The sequence below is a fragment of the Pongo pygmaeus genome, chromosome 5, assembly GCF_028885625.2.
Source record: "Pongo pygmaeus isolate AG05252 chromosome 5, NHGRI_mPonPyg2-v2.0_pri, whole genome shotgun sequence".
NCBI lineage: Eukaryota > Metazoa > Chordata > Mammalia > Primates > Hominidae > Pongo > Pongo pygmaeus.
Genome location: NC_072378.2, coordinates 133,225,535 through 133,231,705, shown reverse-complemented (window position 1 = coordinate 133,231,705; position 6,171 = coordinate 133,225,535).

Below are 6,171 nucleotides of genomic sequence, written 5' to 3'. Positions count from 1 at the left end.
CAACAAATATTTTGAACCTCAAAACTAGCAAAGAGTCTTTAAAAGCAATTTAAAAATATGACATATTAGGTACTTTTTACATCTGGCAAAACATAAATTTACTTCATAAGACAGGTTGTTCAACTAATCTATATGACCTGACATTAAGGCATAAAAACATCCATGGGCTGATACAAAGTAAATGAACAATAAGGACAATAGTGAGGATTTTTACAATTATGTACATTTCTAGGGGTAAGTGTTTTTATCTTTATATAGAAACTTGAGTCCGGGAACATTGGCTCACGCCTGTAATCCCAGCACTTTGGGAGGCCAAGGCAAGCCAATCACTTGAGGTCAGGAGTTCGAGACAAGCCTGGCCAACATGATGAAACCCTGTCTCTACTAAAAATATAAAAAATTAGCCAGGTGTGGTGGCACTTGCCTGTAATCCCAGCTAGTCAGGAGGCTGAGCCAGGAGAATCACTTGAACCTGGGAGACGGAGGTTGCAGTGAGCCAAGATCGTGCCACTGCACTCTAGCCTGGGCAACAGAGTGAGACTCTGTCTCAAAAAAAAAGAAACTTGAAGAGAAAACCTACTACATTAAAAATGTAAAGTTGGATATACAATGATGGTTTTACATCTTTTCCTTTCCTCTTGTAACTTAAGCACCATCTGCGTGCTCCCCACTCTTAGCTAGTGTATCTCTTATTTCAATGAGAAAAGAGAATTGATTAAATGAGAACGATGTCATTTTCCATCAAATTTACCAGCCTACCTATCCATATCTGTATCCTTTGTCTTCCTCCTATTAAACTGAATTGAATCTTCCCTCTCTCTTTTAAGGCTATTTTATACCCCAATCTCACCCCTCTTGAGCTTTTTCAGAGGCTTTTTCTTGCAATTGTCCCCTCCCTCTCTCCCGCATCATCAATTCTTTCATTGTTACTGGCTCATTCTTATCACCATGTAAACGTGCTTCCAAAATGTCTTGAGAAAAACCTCCCTTGGCTTCAGGTCCTCCTTCAGCTTCCTCCCAATTCCCTACTTCCTCAAAAGAGTTCTCTAAATTGTCATTGTCTATACCCCCTCACCTTCCTGTCTCCTCACCCAGTGATTCTTCCATCCACCACTTCACTGAGGTCACAATTGTATAGGTCAACTTTGTTAGCTGCATATAGATGAAATTCCAATTCATGATGCCAGTTTATAATAAGTAAACAATTGTACTCAAAAACATAACAATCAGCTGTCTAATTTATAAAATACAGACAATCCTGTCTTCTCTAGCTCACAGGGTTGTGAATCAAATGACATCACGAAAGTAAATATTTCAATAAGCCACAATGTACAACATATGTAAGTGTTATTATTTTCAAAGGCATGGATTTTTATAGTTCTTATCAAAGGCATGGATTTCTATAGTTCTTATCAAACCCTACTGTAACCTAAGAAACTGGAAAATAGTACATTGTCCACAGACTTTTTTTGAACAAATAAATGAATGAACGGAAACACTTGGTTTCATGGAGAATTGTGGCTGGAAATGACCAGAAGCACCCAACTAGAGTGATGTTAAAGAACATAGCAGAACCTAGAAACTATACTTTTTTTTGTTGTTGTTGAGACAGAGTTTCGCTCTTGTTGCCCAGGCTAGAGTACAATGGCGTGATCTCAGCTCTCCGCAACCTCTGCCTGTCGGGTTCAAGAGATTCTCCTGCCTCAGCCTCGCAAGTAGCTGGGATTACAGGCACGCGCCACCACACCCGGCTAATTTTTTTTGTATTTTTAGTAGAGATGGGATTTCTCCATGTTGGCCAAGCTGGTCTCGAACTCCTGACCTCAGGTTATTTGCCTGCCTCGGCCTCCCAAAGTGCTGGGATTTCAGGTGTGAGCCACTGAGCCTAGCAGCACCTAGAAACTACAAGCAAAAAAGTTATTCCTTCCATAGTAACATGCAGAACACCCATCTAACACCTTGAATAACAAATAAGCTCTCATTTTGTTGAAGAAATTATCTGAGCCTTCAAAGAACCGTTCTTGTCTAAGTTCCCATTTAACTGAGAAGCTGTCTCATACGGTCACACAGCAAATAAAGATAACAAATACACACACCTCTGTATTTGTATTTGTTACACACAAAAAAAAGAGATGCTTTTTGTGCTTAGCCAAGACTCAAACATCAAGGCCATCAACTAAAATAGCCAACGTAAAACATAACAAACTCAGTAAAAATATATTTCTTATCATCTGGTAAGTCATTGCTTTAGGATACAATTAAAATAAACTAATCAACATGTTGAGGCCCTGAGCTACATACATCATAATAGCCTACTTTGCAAAACCACACTTAAATTATCATGGTCTATCTACCAATATTTAAATTTTGGTGGCCCACATTATGATATTCTCCAAGTCTTTGAAAACTTTTCCACATAGTCTAATGAGGCACTTGGAGGCATGACTGGTCAGCATCAGATTGAAAATAAATGGGCTGTTTCCAGATATTTCCTTCAGGATTGGCCGACATCAGTCTACCATGTAACAGTTTATGGGGGAGAGCAAGAAAGCTTGACTTAAGAACAGCCCTGCTGCCAGAGTAAACAGTGCGACAAACCAAGGAAACTTAAAGCACATGGCTTATTGTCAAGTTTAACTTGTTTGACACACCCAAACGGCCATCCCAGCTTCTAAAAACTCATTTCTGTTTCAATAATTTATGCTGAATCATGAAGATAAAACAAATACATTTGTTCACAAAAATATACGGTAATTATAACTGTTGCCAAAGAACTCAATTTGTCACTGTTCCCATGTACTATATGGGAAATTGTTAGAAGTAATAATAATGACAGAGAAACATCACAGAGAAATGTGACCAAAGCAATATCAGTCAAGAGCTAAGTATGACACATTCTGTTTCTTTCTAAACTACAGATAAAACTGTATGTACCTAAAATATAAGGTGTATCGTTTTGCCAATATATTTTCTCTCCTACATATCTTACATACCATCCTCCTGAGTTATAGTGTACAAATCTTTGAAAGACATGAAGAATTATACTTGAAAATTATAAAGAGAAAAAATAAATCACAAAGATTATAACATGAAAATTATTTCAATAGTGGAAAAATATATTTATATACAAATGTTACTATATTAAATAATATATATCTTATTCTTATATATACACATATGTACATAAAAGACTAGAATAAAATATACTATAAGTTTTTTATGGGGTTATGCTGCAGTGACAAATAATCCCAGAATTCTTTCATCTGTTATACCCTCATCTGTTATGTATTTGGGAGTGATATATAGTGATTTACACTAATAAAGGTTTAATTCTTGCTCTAGTTTCATGTCAGTTGTAGCTCTGTTTTGAGTCTTCTTTGTTCTACTTATTAGTACAAAGTAACAGCCATTTTTCAGTGCTTTGTTCTTCTCGTGGTCAAGAGAAAAAAGCTAAAGAGAAACCAAGTGCTGACTTTTAAAGGTTGCACTCAGAAGCAGCCCATCATTTCCATCACATCTCATTGGCCAAAGCAGGTCCCATAGACAAGACTCACTTTACTGGAGCAGCAGGAACAATCCCCTCACAGGGAGGACCCCACACATCACATGGAGAAGTAGCGACTACTAGAAAAAATAATATAATTTACAGCAATATCCATTATCTCTTGGTGGTGATATTAGGGCCATTTTTCTTTTTCTTTCTTATACTTGTATATTGGTTCCTTTTCTATATAATGAACATGTGTTACTTTTAAAAGAAGAAAAAGTAAATGTCACACACAAAAAGAAATCTATTGAATCATACCACATCATTCACCTCCCACTTCACTTTCCTCCTGTCATCTGTGATGAAGTGTGTTCTGATGTATCATTGGCCGTGGGTGTTGATCTGTTGGGCTGTCCATTCTTTCTCACTGAGTCATGTGTAGGCTTCCTTTTCATGCCACACAGCACTACAAAATCGACCTACGAACAATATCAATTACATTACTGAAGAGTGGATATTGGTGCGTAGCCCAGTGGTTCTCAGCTCAGGACAATTTTGTTTTCCAGAGGTTATTCGCGATGTCTGGAGACATTTATGATTGTTACAACTTGAGGGCAGGAGGTGCTTTCGTATCTAGTGGCTAGAGGAAAGGGATGCTGCTAAAGGCAGCCCCCCCAATGTAAAATTATCTGGCTCAAAATGTACAATAAGTACCAAGGTTAAGAAACCATGTGGTCCCATGATAACATAATTCCTACTTTAAAAGACCACTGAGAATCTTGCAAGGGCTTTGACACTCAAGTCCTTCAGCCTTCAGGCCATGCATAGTGATTTCCTAGAGGCTGACTATTACATAAACGTGATCTATGGCTGAAGATGGTGCTGGGAGCTGGATTTATTGACAAATCAAAGCACACAATCATATAGCTTAAGGACTTTTGCCATCAGGACTTAGGGGTTAATACTGAAAATTATTTAGAAATAGTGTCTGGGTGATGACTGTGAGATTGATTCTTAAGAGAAATTGCTCTGGTATTTTGCACAGGAAATTGTTGCTGACATGAGGAAGAGTATTTGGAAATAAGCAAAAAATGTTGTGACAGTTTGTCAGTCATGAATAACTGGAAATCATACAATTATTACCATCATTTGTGTACATGTCTGTCACTTTACCTTCATCTGTTATGTATTTGGGAGATGGAGGAGAACAAGAGTGAGATCACCACAGTATTTAGAGGTATCTTGTAACATTTGTATTACACATTGTGTTCTCAAAGGTTATTAATTGACTACAATCAATTCTAAATTTAAAACAAATGTTACACAAATTTCTCAATTTAAGAGATTATTTTATAAAAGCTCCTACTTATAAACATTATTTTGAAATAATTAAAATGTGATCTATGTCCTCTTCATCTTGCCGTATCTTTCTCTATGCCCTATACTAGAAGTTTCTTCCCACCAAAACTCAGTGCCCTCTTTTTGCCATCCTTCCTATGCCAGAATTCCATATCCTCACAAAATACTCACTCCTTCCTACCTAGTATGTGAATAAGGATCGCTATGCCTATAACGCTTCCCACAGTGTTTAACTGTGTCTTCCCAGTAAAGTATGGCCTCTAAAAAGGAGGCCACTTTGTAACCCAGCTGTTTATGTAATGTCCAGTACACCACAAGTATTAATTGCTGATTTTATGTTAATATATCCTTTCAATGACCAGATTTCTTTGTAAAGGAAAAATTAATCTGAGGTTTTTTTTATATTAAGAGATGAATAGCCTTTCAAAAGAATCCATATGCTGACCCAAAGGAATAAATATCTAATGGTAAAGTTCCACCCAGAGAGATAGTAGAATAGGAAATAAATTTTGAGGCAAGAGAGGCTTCCTAGGTTCAATTCATTACTTAAAGGCAATGGCCTACTCCAACATGACCAGGCCTTGCTCTGCAATAAAGAACTAAAGCTACATCTAGCATATTGTCCATTACTTGGGTTCCTGAAACTAAGAAATAGTTTTCTTAAAATTATAGCTGATGAAATTCTAACACATATTGCAAGGAGATGGCCAGAAAAATATTTATCTGCATGTTAACAACACCAGCTTGATTTAGGATATATTTGTCATTGATATTTTTAAACATATACCTAAACACTACACAGAATTCTTCTCAATTTCACAGTTTATTAAGTTATATTTTTATAAAATAGTATGATATTTTGATTGCTGCTTTTCTGGGAGGGGGGATTCGATTTTCATTTGAACTTTCTAACAATAAACACTCTGGCAATAATTGCTATATCTTTCCCCTGATTGCCCTTAATCTTAATGGCTACACTTAATTTTTGGTGCTCTTGATGATATTTGATTTACCATTTTATCGTGTACTTTCTTCTGTTGATAACAAATAATGTTTTTGACATATGTCATCTTTTCCACTGGAAGTTCCTTGAGGGAAGGATTAGATTGCAGACAAGTGTTATCAGTTCACCAATGGGTTGTGTTTCCAAAGTCCTATCTTTTCAACGGATATTTATTGATCAGCTATCCCATGCTAGATTCTGTGCTAAACATTGGAATAAGCACAGTTACTTAATTGGAAGTTGATTTGTTAAAACTCAGAATGCATTTTTCCATAAAAGCACTACTTTAAAAGGAAGTTAAAATCCTACATGATCCCCACAA